The sequence below is a fragment of the Ranitomeya variabilis genome, chromosome 4 (genome assembly GCF_051348905.1).
Source record: "Ranitomeya variabilis isolate aRanVar5 chromosome 4, aRanVar5.hap1, whole genome shotgun sequence".
NCBI classification, from domain to species: Eukaryota; Metazoa; Chordata; class Amphibia; order Anura; family Dendrobatidae; genus Ranitomeya; species Ranitomeya variabilis.
This window is the reverse complement of record NC_135235.1, coordinates 213,535,249-213,554,178: the sequence shown is the minus strand read 5'-3', so window position 1 is coordinate 213,554,178 and position 18,930 is coordinate 213,535,249. Positions and strand designations below refer to the sequence as shown.

Below are 18,930 nucleotides of genomic sequence, written 5' to 3'. Positions count from 1 at the left end.
AAACTGGGTATGCTGACTGGTTAATAGTTGGGACAGATCACTGGCAGGTGAGTTTGGCAGCCAATGTTGGTGTATGATGCTTTATTAATTGCCCAAGTGACATTCTGACCATACCAATTATTGCATTTTTGTGTATTTAATACTGATGGCTGTTATGATACCCGACTCAGTTCGTTAACAATTACTAAGTTTTGACCCTGGACTGAATAAACCCTCTATTGCCTGCAAATTTTGTCACTGGTTCGATCTCTCTGGTTTCGACCAGGCTTGGAAACCATATCACTGCCAACTAGCTCCACTGGGCAGCAACTATTCCATACATGCAGCACAACAACCTTTGCTGTGAATTCAAAATACAAAATGGCTCCATTAATGCAAATTATTTATGTGTTCAATAGTAGCTAGAACAGTTGTATAGTCAGAATTATCCTGCCAGAATAAAATGCAGTGCCCAGGAAAGACTTCGCAGCTTATATTCTTAAGGTCTCGTTTAGACAGGAGCGATATGCAAACATGGGTTCTTCTTTATGCACCAGGGATTGCACGGAGGAATCACATGAACGTATTATAACCAATATGCCAGTTCACATGGTCAATTTTCCACATGATCCACTGACCTGCGTGTAGAAAAAATTAATCTCAGCATGCATTACTTTGGCCTGATTTACAGACCAGTCTAGTTCATGTAAATGGCAGGCAGCTCCTGCATTTTTTTTGATATGCGCATGAGCACAAGGTGCCAGTCACGACCACAACTTGTGGACATGACATCCCGAGTCTTCGATTGGCCAACTAAACCTGGCCTATGAGTAAGGATTGAGACACCCCATGAATGCTTAAAACTGAATTATTATCCACTTTTATCCAAATGAGATACCTGAAGGCAGACCATGGCTGGAAGTTGTCATCCAACAAAATCAAATAAAGCTACACACTGTAGTCTATTATTGATACCATGATTTCCAAGACATAATCCTAAAGTCCAGTTATAATAATTATAAGCAAGAGAGAAAAAAAATACACACACATATTGTATCCTCTCTTTATCCCCATACTTTAATTCTATATGTTAAAAATGCTACAGTACATCAAACTAACTGCCCCCGTACATATTAGTCTAATATCGATATCGTTGGGTTCAGCCAACATTCTAATGTGCATGAGTGCGCTGGCCAACTGATGGCTGGGAGAGATGTCGATCATGCATGTCCGATTACGAAAAAGCTTTGTTCGACCTGAAATAAGCAGCTGGCCAACATGTTAGTTGGTGGCTTTCTCAAAGAGAATGCAGGAGAGTTCGGCCAAATGAGTGCTCCTTCGTATTGGAGTGTTTGCCAAGATGGCTGATGGCCAAACGATCGGCTGAAGCATCATTCGGCCAACGGCCATATAATGTGTATGGCTGGCTTTGGAGGACCAAGATGACTAGAAGTGATTAAGAAAAATATTTATAAAATTAAGTGGATGGAAATATTCAAGAATCCCATAGATTAAAAGAACTACTTACTAGAGCAACTTTATTATAATAGTAGAGTGGTGGTCATAAAAAATACCAGACGCGCTTCGAGTCTGGCTGATTCTTAATCATAGAACTATATCAACAATTAAGAGTCAGCCAGACTTGAAACGCGTCAGATAATTTTTATGCTCGCACAACTATTTTAATGAAGTCACAATAGAGAATTCTTGCCTCTAATTCTTCTTACAGGATTGAAAAAACATTTTTCAAACAAAGCTATTTGATACCTCACAAGCTTTATCCATGCACAATGAAATGAGTTGCCCCGGAACCATATTGAACAACATACTGTACATATATTTGATAGGCACGCTGCATCCACAAACTTTCTTATTTTAGAGACCTTGAGGAAAAACCTACTTGTATTCAAGCATATTGGCTCCGATTCATCAAGACTGGCGATTTTCTTGTGGTGAAGTCTGACACTCATGAGTCATGAAGAGGTGCACACTTTGACTCTTTTCTTTGGACAATTCACAGCTCGAGTGCCTCTCTTATATGGCTTAGACAAACTAAGAAAACAAATGCGTTTCGGGACAAACTTGGTGATGATTATGAACGTTCCTTTCGTTCTACCTAGCCTTAATTTAGGAACACATCTTTCATTGTTTCATTCTTTTTTATTTTCAAATATATAATTCATTCTTTTTCAGCAGTGTACATTAAGGAACAAATTATTAAATTATGCATAAAACGCAACAACACAAAAAAACAATATGAACGAGGATGGGTGGTTAAGGCGCAAGAATGGAATAAATAAGAACCATTGTCAGTAGATACACCGCACAGTAAAATGATGTTTAGCGAAATTTTTATACAGTACTGATGAGATATGGGGGTCAGTGATAAATCAAACAATACAACTAGATAACAGCAATAGATAAAGCCGGAGGTTCATCATGACCCATGTATTTACAAGTTGTTGTATGGTGTGAAATTCTTCATCTTCGTTTGTGGTTCGACCTCATTATATCACATCGGGGATTAATACGCATCCATGGGGCTCCATAGCAACACTTGGAGTGGGGCTCCAATAGATTACGATCGAGACAATTCAGGAAATGGAAAGTTTGTGAGTACTAAGGTCTTTACTTCTTTTCCTTCATTCTTTATTGGCGGCAGGGAAAATGCTTGAGTAGCCGTGACTTCCCCTGCAAAAATTGGACCTCGAGAGCTTGCTCCAACATGAGACAAAGTAAAGGTTCATTCTGTGCTTTTTTTAATAGTGTAACGTTGCTACTAGAATTAACAAGTTTAGAGCAGACAAGAACTGGTTACAGTTTTACTAAAGGTGCTACGACGGTAGCCTGCGGCGCTTAGGGCATGCTTGAGTTGCAGTATTTGAACAGTTGGACAGCCGCAGGTTCGAAAACATTGTGCTACGATAACATACAGGTTTACGGGTCAATGGAAAAAAAGATTTGTAAAGTACCGAAGGTATATAATCATATTCCTCTGGATGCAATGCATTAATGTTGATCACGTCGTTGCTCATGCAGTACCTTTTAATAGTCAGTATTAAATAAATTAATCTATAAAATGTCAGAGCTGTCGATAAAAGAATAGCAGCCTAAATATGTCAAGTATGAGAAAAAAAAAATTAAAAAACAAAGGCGTATTATGGAAAGATCGCTGTGGTGAGGAAGAGGTTAATGGAATACTTCAGTAAATAATATATCCTTAAGAATCTGGAGATATGTAACCAATTGGAATTTCATCTTTTTTCTTCTTATGCCTCTTCTCTTTCTTTTCCCGCTTGGTAGATTCCAGTGGCGGCTTAATATTGTAAATCACAGGCTATCTCTCCACATCTGTCATTTTGCCTTTTTTTGATCTGTTCATGGGCATATGATCTTGGGAACTTAAGAAGAAAATCTCTTAAACATCTGTTGAAAATAAAAAAAAATAAAAAAACAGTTGTATTACTTCCAATCACACAAAGGCAGTTTTGGCTTTGGAATCATCCGGATGAAAAGTAGAACATTGCAAAATGTTATTAGAATTCCTGTACAGAAATAATTCTGGGAAGTCACTGATTCTATGTTATGAAGTCATTTATGATCTTAACCAAAAAAAATAAGCCCCAGCACATGTTGGTAAAAGGGCAATGCATACAGTAGGTGCACGTTCACATTGTGGTAATTTAACAGACAGATAATAAGAAAAAAAAATTGATAAAAAAAAAAGTATAAAAGCCATCCCACCTCGACAAGGTGACCCAATAGGGACAGTACCTAACTCTTGTAGTTGAACTCACTATGTGTCAGCAGACGACCAAGTAGAAAAGGTCAAAGCAGCGCTGGGTCCCAGCTGTGCAGCCACATGTCCATGGAAAGCTATACTGACGAGCAAAAGGGCAACAATGTTTGGAACTTTTGACATTCGGGCTCCATATCTCACCATCCTCTACTGCTTTGAACGTGAGACCACCATAATTTTACAGATAATCATCTTAGCTATCTTATACATAAATTTGACTTGCAACCATTTAGCATATGATTAATTATGCAGATTCTTGTCATTTCACTGCATTGTTACTGTTTTTCTTCAAAACATCAATATTTTTATTTTTATTATTATGTTAGTATATTGTAAATCCAGCTTTTGGATTTCAACACTGCCTGAATCCTTCTGGGCAGCTCTCAATCAGATTCAACCATGTCTCCACCGAAATGTGATCCCAAGTCTCTTCTACACGTTGTAACGCTCGCGCCCAGACTGGTTGGCACGGGTGTGCGGGGGTGTGGACCCACTGGACCACAGACCAGACTTCCCTGGAAGGGGCGTAACTAAGTAGCTTCCTAGGTTTTCGCTGGAGCCTCTGATGGTGAGGTCAGACTTGTGCGGCAGGTAGCTACCAGGTACCACTCCAGGGTGGAGTCTGACTGAGGATGCTGATCCCACTGGGGAACAGAGCACAGACAGGCAGTCACGGCTGTGACACTGACTGACAGACGGATACGGCAGAGGCCCTGACGGGCGGACTGGCTTGACGGAGACACAGGCAGGCGGGCACGGCAGAGACACGGGCTGAAGGACAGGTATGGCAGAGGCCCTAACGGGTGGACTGGCTTGACGAAGACACAGGCAGGCGGACACTCAGGCAAGACAGGAGGACTGAACTGGAACACTGGCAGGATCGGTATGGACCGGTATACAGGCAGGCACAGCAAGTACTTAGGAACAGGTAGGGACCTGTTCCGACAGGAGGAACGGAGGAAGGGGAAGACCACAAGAGCAGAAGCAAAGCAGGAGCACAGAAGGAGGAGCCAAGGGCAAGAGCCAAGAACGGAAATGCAGGAGGCGGAGCCAAGAGCAGGAGAGGTAGAAACGGAGCAAGGTAGAACCGCAAGGAGCAGAGCCGCAGAGCAAAGTCACAGAGTGCAGAGCTGAGTGTAGAGCAAACCTAGACACAGAGTGCAGAGCCGAGAGCAGGACTCTGAGTGCAGAGCCAAGAGCAGAGCAGGACACAGAGTGCAGAGCCAAGAGCAGAGCAGGACACAGAGGGCAGAGCAAGACATAGAGGGCAGAGCCGAGCACAGAGCAGAGCAAGACACAGAGGGCAGAGCCAAGAGCAGAGCAGAGAGGTGCTGAGCCACTGGTAGTGGCAAACAGAGCAGAGAGATAAAGCAGAGGTACACACAGCAGAGTGGAAATGGTTAACAAGCAAGGAGACAACTGGAACGGACATAGACCAGAGTTCAGACAGGAAAAGATACAGATACTAGAACTGGATATGGATACAGGTCTGCAGATTGCAGGCCTCACAATCAGACACAGAAGTAACGGAACACAGATTCAGACCAGGGAATGATGCCCCACTAGGTGGCGAACACAGACCAGAATACAATGCCCCACTGGATGGCGGACACAGAGAAAGAACCAAAGACCTCAGCAGCCAAGTACTGACTGAGGAAGTAAGTTTGCTCTGGCGTCCTCCAATGGGTGAGGACGCCTTAAGAATCAGAGGCCTCTAGGCTATTGGCCAGGGACACCTTAGGGAGGTGCACACAAATAAGATATGAATGAGAATGAATGAATGAATAAGAAACAGGAGTTACTGGCACCGCCCCCCTATGCACATAGACAGAAAGTGTACACAGAGCAAGAGGCCATGAAGCAAGAGGCCATGAAGCACATGGCAAGGAGCCGGCAGCAGACAGATCTCACAGCATGGTACACGGTGAGTGAATTGATGTATCAAGCAGGTGGGGGATGGAAGGCCATGCAGTGATGCCGGCAGGGTTGTTACACACGTTCCCAAAGTTGGTGCATACTGGTTGACTCACTTGGGTCTGTATACAGCTTTTTCTTCGTCTTTACCCACAACTGTTGGATTGGGTCGAGGTCTGGGGACTGCGGGGGCCAATCCAGCACCTCTACTTCATTGTCATTGAACTATTTCTTCTCCGATCTCATCGTATGCTTCAAGTTGTGGTCCTGCTGAAACACTATGTCGTCTTTTTCATACCCATAGTACTCGAGTGTACAAAGTAATTTGTCTTGTAGGATACTCACATGTAGCTCAGCATTGAGAACACCATCGATCCTGGTCAAGTATCCAACATTTCTGGTTGTGTAACAACCCCATATCATCAGGCTTCCTCCACTGAACTTGACAGTTTCTTCAATATCTCGATCCCTTTTTTCATCCAGACCCATCAGAGCCTAGTTTATTGACTTTCTTCTCATCACTCCAAATCATCCATTTCCTATCTTCTACTGTTCACTTTTCAGACTCTTTTGCAAACTTGAGCCGACGTTTCTTATGATGATATTTGAGTTGAGACTTCTTCACCTTTTTTCGGGCCACCATTCCACACTTGCGTAACATGTGTTGCAAGGTGCTTACATGGACATCTGTGATCTCACTATTATGAAGCATATTAGTCCCATCCACTGTTTGTCGTTCCAGAACTGATGGACCTGATCTGATCTGAACTGATGATGAGCCGACTTGTTGACTTATATTTTGCCTGGACGTTCACCTCTTGGCTTCTGAATGGATGGACGGACTTCATTTTGTATTCTTCCAACTGTCATGGCGCTCACATGATGCAGTTTGGCAATATTCTTGGCCGAGAGATGATTATCGATGAGCTGGATGATGCTGTTTCTCTTTTCTAGTTAAATCTTCTTCATGGCTGCTCCTCGATTCGAACCATTGACCTTTCACTTAGGAATCAACCTAATAACACACTGAGCTATTAGGGAATATGAGAACAGGTTGTAATTTGTTGTATTCAGGAAGAAAAAGATTTATCCACCATCAGGAGCAAAACAGTAACAATGCATTGGCATGACAAGAATCTGCATAACTAATCATATGCTAAATAGTTACAAGTCAGATTTACGTATGAGATAGCCAAGATGATTGTCTATAAAATGATGGCAGTGTCACGATCTAAACAGTAGTGGATGATGAGATATGGAGCCTGAAAGTCACAAGTTCAAAACATTGCCCTTTTGCTGTCAGTGTATATAAACAAATTGGACAGCATGAAAAGGGGCGCCATATCTCTATTTTTCCAGAGTACAAAACAAAACAAATGGGCCAGAGCATATGTTGTTATGATTGCAATACATAAGTGTGCATTCACTGTATGGCCATTTAACAGACAGAACCTAAGATAAAAATAAAATGCGAAAATTCCCTGTAGTAAGTGAAAAGTACAAACAGGGCCGTGGCTCCCCCTTTTTCGGCTGTCCATTTTGTTAATAGAGCTGACAGATAGTGAGGTGAACTACAAGAGTTAGGTACTGTCCCGCCTGGGTACACCTTGTCACGGTGGGGTGGCTTCTACCCTATTTTATTTACATGGACTATGACTATTCACTTATGTATTAACTAGTTGGTGGCCCGATTCTAACGCATCGGGTATTCTAGAATATGCATGTCCACGTAGTATATTGCCCAGCCACGTAGTATATTGCCCAGCCACGTAGTATATTGCCTAGTCACGTAGTATATTGCCCAGTCACGTAGTATATTGCCCAGTCACGTAGTATATTGCCCAGCCACGTAGTATATTGCCCAGCGACGTAGCATATTGCCCAGCCACGTAGTATATTGCCCAGCCACGTAGTATAATGCCGTGACGTAGTATATTGCCCAGCGACGTAGTATATTGCCCAGCGCCGTAGTATATTGCCCAGTTACGTAGTATATTGCCCAGCGACGTAGTATATTGCCCAGTCACGTAGTATATTGCCCAGTGACGTAGTATATTGCCCAGTGACGTAGCATACAGCACAGAGCCACGTAGTATATTGCACAGCGAAGTAGTATACAGCACAGAGCCACGTAGTATATTGGCCAGTCACGTAGTATATTGCCCAGCCACGTTTGTCACAGGTTAAAAAATAAAAAATAAACATATACTCACCTTTCCGAGGGCCCCTTGTAGTCCACGGCAGCTTCCGGTCCCAGGGTTGGTCTGAGCGCAGGACCTGTGATGACGTCGCGGTCACATGACCGTGTAGCGGTCACATGACCATGACGTCACGTCAGGTCCTTTCCGCGCAGGCCTTGTGATGACGTCGCGATCACATGACCGTGACGTCATGGCAGGTCCTTCTGCAATACCATCTTTGCAACCGCAACCTGCAACGGAAGATGGCGGGCGGCGCGAGCGGCTCAGCGGACTACAGAGGGTGAGTATAGCAGGTTTTTTTTTTAATTTATTATTTTTACTATAGGCAGCGCATAGGCAGCGTCAATAGTACAAAGTTGGGGACACACAGGGTTAATAGCGGCGGTAATGGAGTGCGTTACCTGCGGCATAACGCGGTCCGTTACTGCCGGCATTAACCCTGTGTGAGCGGTGAGCAGAGGGGTGTATGCGGGCGCCGGGCAGTGAGTGCAGGGAGTAAGGAGCGGCCATTTTTTTCCGGACTGATTGGTCGCGGCAGCCATGACAGGCAGCTGGCGAGACCAATCAGCGAACGAATAACCGTGACAGACAGACAGACAGAAGGACAGACAGAAAGACGGAAGTACCCTTAGACAATTATATAGTAGAAGGGTATTTGCTCATTTAATTTTTATCTTGGGTTCTGTCAGTTAAATGGCCACAGTGTGAATGCATGTCTATCCACTGCACTTATATCAACATATGCTCCAGCTAATTTTATAATAGTTTTTTGTACTTTGCACAAACAGCGGCATGGCTCGCCCTTTTTGGGTCTTGTGTTTTGTTTATATAGCTTTCCACACATGGGTCGCTGCACGGTCGGGATCCGGGTCCTGCTCTGCCCTTATCTATTTCAACATCTGCTCACATATAATGAGGTGAACTACAAGAGTTAGGCACTGTCCCGATTGGGTACACCTTGTCGTGGTAGGATGGCTACTACACTTTTTTGATCAAAATATTGCTAACTACGTACCCTATTTTATTGAAATTCACTATTCACTTACTTATTTGCTCATTTTGTTTTTATCTACGATCTTAGCGGCATTGCTTCTGAAAAGGTAGACAAAAATAATGTTATGGAGACCTTACAGTTCTTAAAGGGAACCTCAAATTAGATTTGTGCTGTCCAAAATATCGGCGCCATAAATTAGAGCTTGGCTGCACGAACGCAGCTAGGCATGTTTCACTTTGAAACGCCATTATGATTCAGAGAAAATATAGTTTGAAAAGTCAGCAGGAACATAACCCTACTAGTATACTAGTATAACCCTACTAGTCTGGTGATGCCCCTGACCGGCCTCTCCCCAGCCAGGGAGAAACCTGTCAGCCAACTGGAGCAGTGCGGGGAGAAGCCAGCTGGAAGCCACACTAGACTAGTTGTGTCTCTCCATACCTGGCTACAATCGCGAAGCCATGCGCTGATTCATGCTGCTCATAGTAAGAACCTAGTTGTAGATTCCTTTTTCATCAGAACAGTCACCAGATTTCGTAATACAGACTGCATACATTAACAAATAGATATATTAGACCTGATGATGCATATGTGCTTACTTTGAGACTCCATGTCAGAATGACTATGAAAACCTAAAATTAAAAATAAACATTTTATGAGTCCAGGACTCATAAAATATTAGACATTATTGTACAGCTATACTTACCGTCATTTTGAAAGTAACTACACAAACTCCATCAGGTCTTAAAGATCTATTTAATAATGTATACAGCTTGTATTGTGATATGTGGTCACAGGGATACTTTGAAGAGTTCAGTTGTGACTGTATAAGGACTGCTATATATGTGTGTCCCCTTATATTACAGCTTACAAGTAGAGATGAGCGGTGTTCGAGTCGAACTGTTCGCCAATTTTAAATTCGAGCTGTTTTTGGCGGTGTTCGAGTCGTTCGACGAACCCGAACAATTTGCTTAAAATTCGTCTGTTCGAGTTTCTGTTCGATAACTGTTCGTTCACCAAAAGCCTAGCTTGATTTGCACATTAAAACTGTTTATCATTGTTAATGGACTGTTTCAGTGTATAGTGGGCGGGGGGGGGGGGAGGATAGATCTGTGCTGAAATAACGCCGATATCCATTTTTTTTTCTTTCCGCATTTACAGAGGGGCGGTGCAGTCTCTTAGCCTATCAGCAGTGCACACACACACAGCAATGTGCATGTGATGCACACAAGCAAGGGCATATGTCATTGGCTGTGTATGTCACATGTCCTTGCCCTATAAGAACCAGCCATTTGCCCCGTCGCCACCATTTCCTCACTGCTGCAGCTTAGTGTTAGACGGCAATGCTGCTGCTGCTGTGGGCGCTATACAGACTAAGAGTGTTTTTTTGGAGCGAATAGTCAGAGAGATCGGTTTAGGGAGTCGGGAGGAGTCAGGACTAGTTGTGATATCAGCCCTTTTCAGGGTAGGTTACAGCAGTTCATAGCACTGTTTACCAGGCAGGTCTGAGCCAGCACTGTGCAAGTGTTAAGGTACCTTCACACGAAGCGACGCTGCAGCGATAGCGACAACGATGCCGATCGCTGCAGCGTCGCTGTTTGATCGCTGGGGAGCTGTCACACAGACCGCTCTCCAGCGACCAACGATGCCGAGGTCCCCGGGTAACCAGGGTAAACATCGGGTTGCTAAGCGCAAGGCCGCGCTTAGTAACCCGATGTTTACCCTGGTTACCAGCGTAAAAGTAAAAAAAACAAACAGTACATACTCACCTGCGCGTCCCCCAGCGTCTGCTTCCTGACACTGACTGAGCTCCGGCCCTAACAGCACAGCAGTGACGTCACCGCTGGGCTTTCACTTTCACTTTAGGGCCGGCGCTCAGTAAGTGTCAGGAAGCAGACGCTGGGGGACGCGCAGGTGAGTATGTACTGTTTGTTTTTTTTACTTTTACGCTGGTAACCAAGGTAAACATCGGGTTACTAAGCGTGGCCCTGCGCTTGGTAACCCGATGTTTACCCTGGTTACCAGTGTAAAACATCGCTGGTATCGTTGATTTTGCTTTCAAACACAACGATACACGGCGATCGGACGACCAAATAAAGTTCTGGACTTTATTCAGCGACCAGCGACATCACAGCAGGATCCTGATCGCTGCTGCGTGTCAAACTAAACGATATCGCTAGCGAGGACGCTGCAACGTCACGGATCGCTAGCGATATCGTTACAAAGTCGTTTCGTGTGAAGGTACCTTTAGTCACAGCATTTGGTGTAATCTAGCTCAGCCAATCCTTTTGGGCTAGTAGCATTGTCTGATAGTCATCTGAGTAGCCCACCTGTGAAGCTAGCTACACCGCCTGTGTATGTCAATTTTTACTGCATCTAACCCAGTAAATCGTTTTGGGGTTTTGGGCTTAGTAGCAGTGTCTGCACATCAGCAGAGTAGCCCGCCTGTGAAACGAACTATACCGCCTGTGTATCTCTATTTTCACTGCATCTAATCCAGTTAATAGTTTAGGGCCTAGGAGCAGTGTCTGCACGTCAGCAGAGTAGCCAGCCTGTGAAACAAACTATACCGGCTGTGTATCTCAATTTTTACTGCATCTAATCCAGTTAATAGTTTTGGGCCTAGGAGCAGTGTCTGCACGTCAGCAGAGTAGCCCGCCTGTGAAACAAACTATACCGCCTGTGTATCTCAATTTTTACTGCATCTAATCCAGTTGATAGTTTTGGGCCTAGTAGCATTGTCTGCACGTCAGCAGAGTAGCCCGCCTGTGAAACAAACTATACCGCCTGTGTATCTCAATTTTTACTGCATCTAATCCAGTTAATAGTTTTGGCCTAGGAGCAGTGTCTGCACTGTCCGACGAGCCCTGGTGCAATACGTTATATTGTATAGCCTGGGCCAACGAGCTCAAGAGGTGGGGCAAATCACACTGCAGGAGTGGTCTCAGATCAGGGACCTATGCACCCTTCTGCACAGTTTTGAAATAGCAACGAAGATGTTTAGAGCTGACGATGCCATTATCAGCATGACCATCCCGGTGATCTACATGCTGGAGCACACCTTACACAGTGTTCGGAGTCAGGTGGTGGAACAAGAGGAGGAGGAGGAACAGGAGGAGTCGTATGCAGAAGGGATCATATCTCCAAGGTCAAGAAGGTTGGCAGCACCAAGGCGGCTGGCATTGGAGGCTGGGGGAGAGGGATTACCAAGGGCGCATTGTAGCAGCCAAACTGTTGAGGAAGGTGCAGGAGGCGAGGAAGAAGTCGAGGACGAACTGGCGCTGGGCATGGAAGACTCATCAGATGAGGGAGACCTTGATCAAATTTCTGTTGTGCGAGGTTGGGGGGAGAGGGCAGACGAAGGAAGCATGATTCTCACCTCGCCACCACCAAGACAACAAGTACTTGGTCCTCCTGGATGCGCAAGACACATGAGTGCCTTCTTGCTGCACTACCTGCAACATGACCCTCGGATTGTCAGAATCCGAAGTAATGCCGACTACTGGGTTGCCACACTCTTAGATCCCCGGTACAAAAGCAAATTTGGCTAAATAATTCCTGCCATAGAAAGGGATTCACGCATGCAGGACTATCAGCAGAGACTGGTACACAATCTAACTTCTGCTTTTCCACAAAACATCAGTGGTGCACGTAGTCATTTTCTGAGTTCTAACTTGCCAACCGTGGGACTATCGAGTCATCACTCTAACCATAACAGTAACATTGTATCTGGTGGTAACAGCAATTTTTTCCAATCGTTTCAAGATTTTTTTTAGACCATCCTTTGCACGGCCACAGGAGACAAGAAGTCTGACGCATAGCCATTGCCTAGAGAGGATGGTACAAGAGTATCTCCAAGTTAACATCAATGCCATGACTATGGAACTGGACCCTTGCTCATTTTGGGCTTCCAATCTTGAAAAATGGCCTGAGCTCGCCACTCATGCCTTGGAGATCTTGCCCCGCAGCCAGCATTCTCTCTGAACGTGTGTTCAGCGCTGCTGGTGGTGAGCTGATAGATAAGCGCACGGGCTGTCCAGTGACAATGTAGACAGACTAACGTTCATCAAGATGAACAAATCCTGGATCCGCAAGGACTTTTTTACCCCTGTGTCATCTTGGGGAGACTAAAAGCTTGATAATTTTTGAAAATCCCCTCACCAACCATTTTAAAAAACTCTGGCGAAATTGATGCCACTTAAGTGGTGTCTGTGGCCAAATTTTTTGAAAAAATGGAGACTCTTTTATTTAGTCCCCTTGCTGAGTTTTACAAGACATTGCCATCATCAATTCCACGTGGGTGGGGTCGTCTGCAGAGTTGTTTACTCATACTATGGCCTGGGATTCAGAGGTCTGATCCAAAGCTTCAGTGTCTGCTAGTCAGCAGAGTAGCCCAGCCACCCACCGCCTGTTTACCTAAGTACTATTTTTAACGGCATCTGGCCCAGGAAATCCTTTTTTGCCAAGTAGAATTTAGTGCTACTCAGCAGCGTACCCCACCCATGAAGCAAGCTACACCGCCTGTTTACCTAACTACTATTTTTTAACGGCATCTGGCCCAGGAAATCCTTTTGGGCCTAGTAGAATTTGGTGCTACTCAGCAGCGTACTTCACCCATGAAGCAAGCTACACCACCTGTTTACCTAACTACTATTTTGGAACGGCATCTGGCCCAGGAAATCCTTTTGGGCCTAGTAGAATTTAGTGCTACTCAGCAGCGTACCCCACCCATGAAGCAAGATACACCGCCTGTTTACCTAGGTACTATTTTGTAACGGCATCTAGCCTGGGAAATCCTTTTGGGCCTAGTAGAATTTAGTGCTACTCAGCAGCGTACCCCACCCATGAAGCAAGCTACACCACCTGTTTACCTAACTACTATTTTGTAATGGCATCTAGCCCGGGAAATCCTTTTGGGCCTAGTAGAATTTAGTGCTACTCAGCAGCGTACCCCACCCATGAAGCAAGCTACATCGCCTGTTTACCTAACTACTATTTTGTAACGGCATCTAGCTCAGGAAATCCTTTTGGGCCTAGTAGAATTTAGTGCTACTCAGCAGTGTACCCCACCCATGAAGAGAGCTACACCGCCTGTTGATCTAATTACTAATTTTTAACTGCATATAGCCCAGGAAATCATTTTGTACCTAATAGCATTTTGTGCTACTCAGCACAGTACCCCACCCATGAAGCAAGCTACACCACCTGTTTACCTAAGTACTATTTTTAACGGCATCTGGCCCAGGAAATCCTTTTGGGCCTAGTAGAATTTGGTGCTACTCAGCAGCGTACCCCACCAATGAAGCAAGCTACACTGCCTGTTTACCTAAGTACTATTTTTTAACGGCATCTAGCCCAGGAAATCCTTTTGGGCCTAGTAGAATTTAGTGCTACTCAGCAGCGTACCCCACCCATGAAGCAAACTACACCGCCTGTTTACCTAACTACTATTTTGTAACGGCATCTGGCCCAGGAAATCTTTTTAGGCCTAGTAGCAATTTCTGCTACTCAGCAGAGTACCCCACCCATGAAGCAAGCATTCAAGGAAGCAACTAAACACCTCAAATAGTGAGCAGGATATGGAGCACCCCATGGGCAAACAGCGATCTATGTAGTATGCTCCTTCACAGAAGCAGCCCAATGGGAGGACACTATTCGGAGGCACAGGTAGTACCCGGAACGCCCCCTCAATGTCTGTTTTGGCCATTAGGGAGCCCCTTACCAACTTCTTGACCCGCCTGATTGCCTCGTCAAAGGAGGTACAGTACATAGTACTGTACTTGGTTCCGCATCGATGTTGTCGTTTACTGACCTGCCCCTTGGATATGACAAATGGTTGATTAGTCTGAATGTATTGGGTTCATTTTTTGGCACAACTCCCAACGGGGGTACCACTACGTCTTCTAAGGAAAGTGTTCTGAATGGACCCGCCGCCATTCTACCTAAAGATATTTCTTTTTTTTTTTTTTGTCAAGACGTCTGGGTATTGGTAGAGTGAGTTTAGATTTTTACTCCAGCCTTTCTTGATTTTAGAAGGGCATGACATGCCTATATCTGTGTCTCCTCCTCCTTTTACTCCTCCAACTCTTTTCTTTTCGCATGACTATATGTAGTTGTGACTTTTCCATGTGTTTGTTGTGTCTTCTGAGCAGTTTGTCAGCTTTTGGACACCTTTTAAGGTGTTTTCTATGTGTTTTCCATGTGTTTGTATGTGTTTGTGTTTGCCTGCCATTGGTTTCAATGGGGTTCGACGGTGTTCGTTGAACATTCGACGAACAGTTCGTCGAACATGTCCCTGTTCGACGAACCGAACCGAACCCGAACACTAGGGAGGTGGCTCATCTCTACTTACAAGAAGCCTTCCAGTATCTATTATCTATGCTGACAAGAAGGGATGGCGGACCAGTGGAAGTTCAGGTTCTGGTATCTGACCCAAACTTTTTGGAAAGTTTGGTTCGGGTATTAGAACAGAACCCAAACTTGACTTACCCCGAACACTGCACCGGACTTCAGCAGAAAGTCTGTCTTCAGCCTTCAGGCCCGAACAGTGACTGTCTGGTACGAGTGTCAAACATTTGTTTTCGGGTTCGTTCATCTCTACTGGCAAGATGTTGTCTGCCTATATTTTAAATGTGTCCCTAAATGGCTTCTTAAAGTGGTTCTCATGGACCACAACCTCACGTTTAGGGCACCGTCAGACGGCCGTGTAAGTAGGCCTGAGATGGGAACACAGTGCTCGGACTGGCCCGCAATTTATATGGAGGTCTGACTGCTCCTTTAGTGTTGTTTGTAACATAGAGTAGGTGGAGATTGACTCTTTTTCCCCAAGTCCAACTCTGAGCACCAGGGGCAGATTATCCCATGTAAACCAGCATAAACATGAAGACACTGGCAAAGACGCTATGCCGGAACCTGGCAAAAACTATTTTGTTTGCTTTTTTCTGTTTTGCCCAGAATATTTTCTTTTGTTCTTTTCTCTATTTATGCATATGTGTCGCACAGCTGCTAAGCGTTGGTGGCAAGTCATCAATATTCTCCGCCACTGCTACCGCAGATGGTAAGGTGTCAATTGCAGTCGCACAGCAATTATCTGATCTAGTGATGTCACCCTCTTCATGCAGATTCTGATACTTTGCAACTGCAGATTATAGGGATCAGATAATATAGATCACAAGGTAACCAACTCCGAAATCTGATCAAAAATATCTGCTGACTGGTTCCCCCTGACCTGCCGTCAAACATACATTGTGACTTACAGTCCTAGAAGGACAGTCTGTAAAAATTGGTCACTTCTTTAGCTATGTCCATAAAAAAATTGAAGGCATCCATGATTTTTTTTAAGCTGAAAAAACTTATAAAAATGATTTTGCCTGTAATTATCATCGTTTTAAAGTTTACAGTGAATGCAGCCGAGGTCCCATATGATAGATACGGTCTGTAGACATGTAGTATCACTGGTAATCATAATAATTTATTAAGGTTTTTTTCAATGGGTCCATAAAAATATTGTTTGTATTTGATTTTTTGATAAACTGTTCAGAAAAAAAGTCAAAAGTAAAAAAAAATCTAACATGCCCATCTTGTGTTTATAATTATTACGAATTTTTATTGGTTAAAACAAATGATCATTGACTTCTTCACTCCAGTTGACGATTAAGAATTATAGTCGAAATTTGTCATTTCCATTAGCCTTGATCGAATAATGTGTATGGTCACCTTAAAGGGAAGCTGTCACCAGGTTTTCAGAATATAAAGTACGACCGGCACCTGTAAGTCCTCCTTTACCGCATACTAGGATGATGTACAATATGTATGTCCCCAATTCAATATGCAAGACACAAAAAAGAGCTTTTATTGCGCTCACAGACGGCGCGGTCTGGTCCGATGTGCGTCGCTTGTCTAGATCTGGCTCCTTTTCTTACGATCACCGACCTCCTTCCCTGCTTTGTCTGGATGATGCCTCCTATGTCATCCACACAATGTCCCCAATCATGCTCCTGCACGGGCGTACTTCTCTCTGCCCTGCCTAGTATTGTAGTGCGCATGCGCAGGAAAATGCCAATATGTGCCGATAACCTGGAAGTAAAGCCGGTGCATGCGCACTACAGTATTTTTCTCTGCCCTCGGCAGGGCAATGAGAAGTTCACTTGTGCAGGAGCGCGATGGAGGACACCATATGGATGACGTAGGACGTGTTATCCATGAAGCAGGGAAGGAGAAGGGTGACTGTAAGAAGAGACTAGGCACCGGATCAAGACCAGCGAAGTCCGAACTGTACAGTATAATAAAAGGTCTTTTATGTACCTTGAATAGAGAATTTGGAATATACATACAGCATAGTACAATACTGTAAAAGACAGCTTAAACGTGCTGGTCCTACCTTACATTGGGAAAACCTAGGGGCATGTTCCCTTTAAAGAGGGCCTTTCACAACTTTTAAACGGTACATTCCTGCATATAGTATCAGGACTGTAATTAAAAATGCTTTTCTTCTTACCATTCTCTTTCACCGCTCCGTTGTGCAGATCAAGGGCGCTGAAGTTACTGGCGCCAATTTTTCTTACTGTTCAAGAGGGAGTTTTATTTTTTCAGCTCGGTGGGCGTGCAGTTTTAACCTACTATGACTCTGTCCAATCATGAAAAGCAGCATTATAGGGAGGAAAAAGTTGACTCCTACAGTTCTGAAATGATTGCCCATGCAGAAGGTCAGAATTTTGCAAGTGTGACCGAAGCGACAACACCGCCCCTCCGGGACGTTCTTTTATTAAACCGTTGGAAGAGGAGGTGAAGAGCAGCAGCAGAGTGAGGAGCGTCTCGGAAGCAGATGAGGATGGGAAACTTACTACTGCATTACTGTAAAGTGCCGGGAGAGAGGCAGAGACAGATAAAGTCTATCGAGACCACGCTGGCACAGCCGTGACCTTCTCTATGGGAATTTCATTTCAGGTCTGAACTGTGGGCATTGCAAAGGTAACTTTAACTCTAAGGCCTCATTCAGATGTCAGTATTTTCTAAGTATGAGAAAATCTACCAATTATTCTGATCAGACTTTGATCAGAGTGTGATCTGTTTTTCTTGTATGTGGAGAAATAAAAAAAAAAGGGTCTCCAACGTCTCTATTCTGAGAGTTCGTGAAAATGGGACCAAACACGGATGTTAATCAAGTGCAGTCCAATTTTTTTATGAATCCATTGACTTGCATTAGAAATTTTGAACCTCGAAAGAAAATCTGACATGTCAATGCGATTTTACACGGACCTCTCGATTCGCGACAAATCACGGACATATGAATGGCCCCATAGACTAACACAGGTATGAGTGCTACCCGTGAAAAATATGAACAGCACTCGTCTGCGAAAATCGTATGGCCTGAATGAGGCCTAAGTTTCTGGGATTCTATCAGTGCTGGTAAAACAAACAGGCATGTGATTTCTAACCATCTCCACTCAAAGTGAGAAATCGCTGTTTATATATAGCTTCTCGAAGACAGGCATCACATGCATAAATTTAGGGGTTTCTAAAATAGGAGCAAATAGCAGAATACAGAGCTACATAATTAGTAAAATCACTCCCTGCATCCACCCAATGTAGTCACACCCTTCAGCAGCTCTGTATTTCACTGTGTTCTCATGAGAGTTACCACACCCTATGAGATTTTGGACTTTAACTCCTTCCGTATTCTAAGGGCTCATGCACACAACTATGAAAATCGGACAATCGCAATCTGTTGTTTTGACAGATATCACTCATCCCCATGTTATTCTATGGGGCTGTGCACATGTTCAATTTTATCCTCAGACACAGGAGAAAAATTGCAGCATGGACAGGTAGCATCCGACTATCGGATCGCACTTGACCATTCATGACTATGGGTCTGTCGGAAAAATCGGACCACACTTGAATGACATCCAAGTGTGGTCAGGTTTTCACATACTGACAGAATGGAGAAGATTAAGATTTTTTTTTTATTCTCCTGATCCGAGAAAATCACCATACGATCTAACTCTGATTATCAAAATTGGACAGATTTTCTTGAATGAGAG

The 18,930-nt window shown here is 44.1% G+C and overlaps 1 protein-coding gene across 1 annotated transcript in view; it reads right to left on the bottom strand.

Annotated features, from left to right (window-relative positions):
• Positions 1–2,119: 2,119 nt before the first annotated feature.
• LOC143767784 (cell adhesion molecule CEACAM16-like) overlaps positions 2,120–18,930 on the bottom strand; it is a 68,593-nt gene continuing 51,782 nt past the window's right edge. Inside the window, exon 6 of the mRNA XM_077256304.1 lies at positions 2,120–3,405. The gene's annotated coding sequence lies outside the window, so the exon portion shown is untranslated. The remainder of the gene's footprint in view (positions 3,406–18,930) is intronic.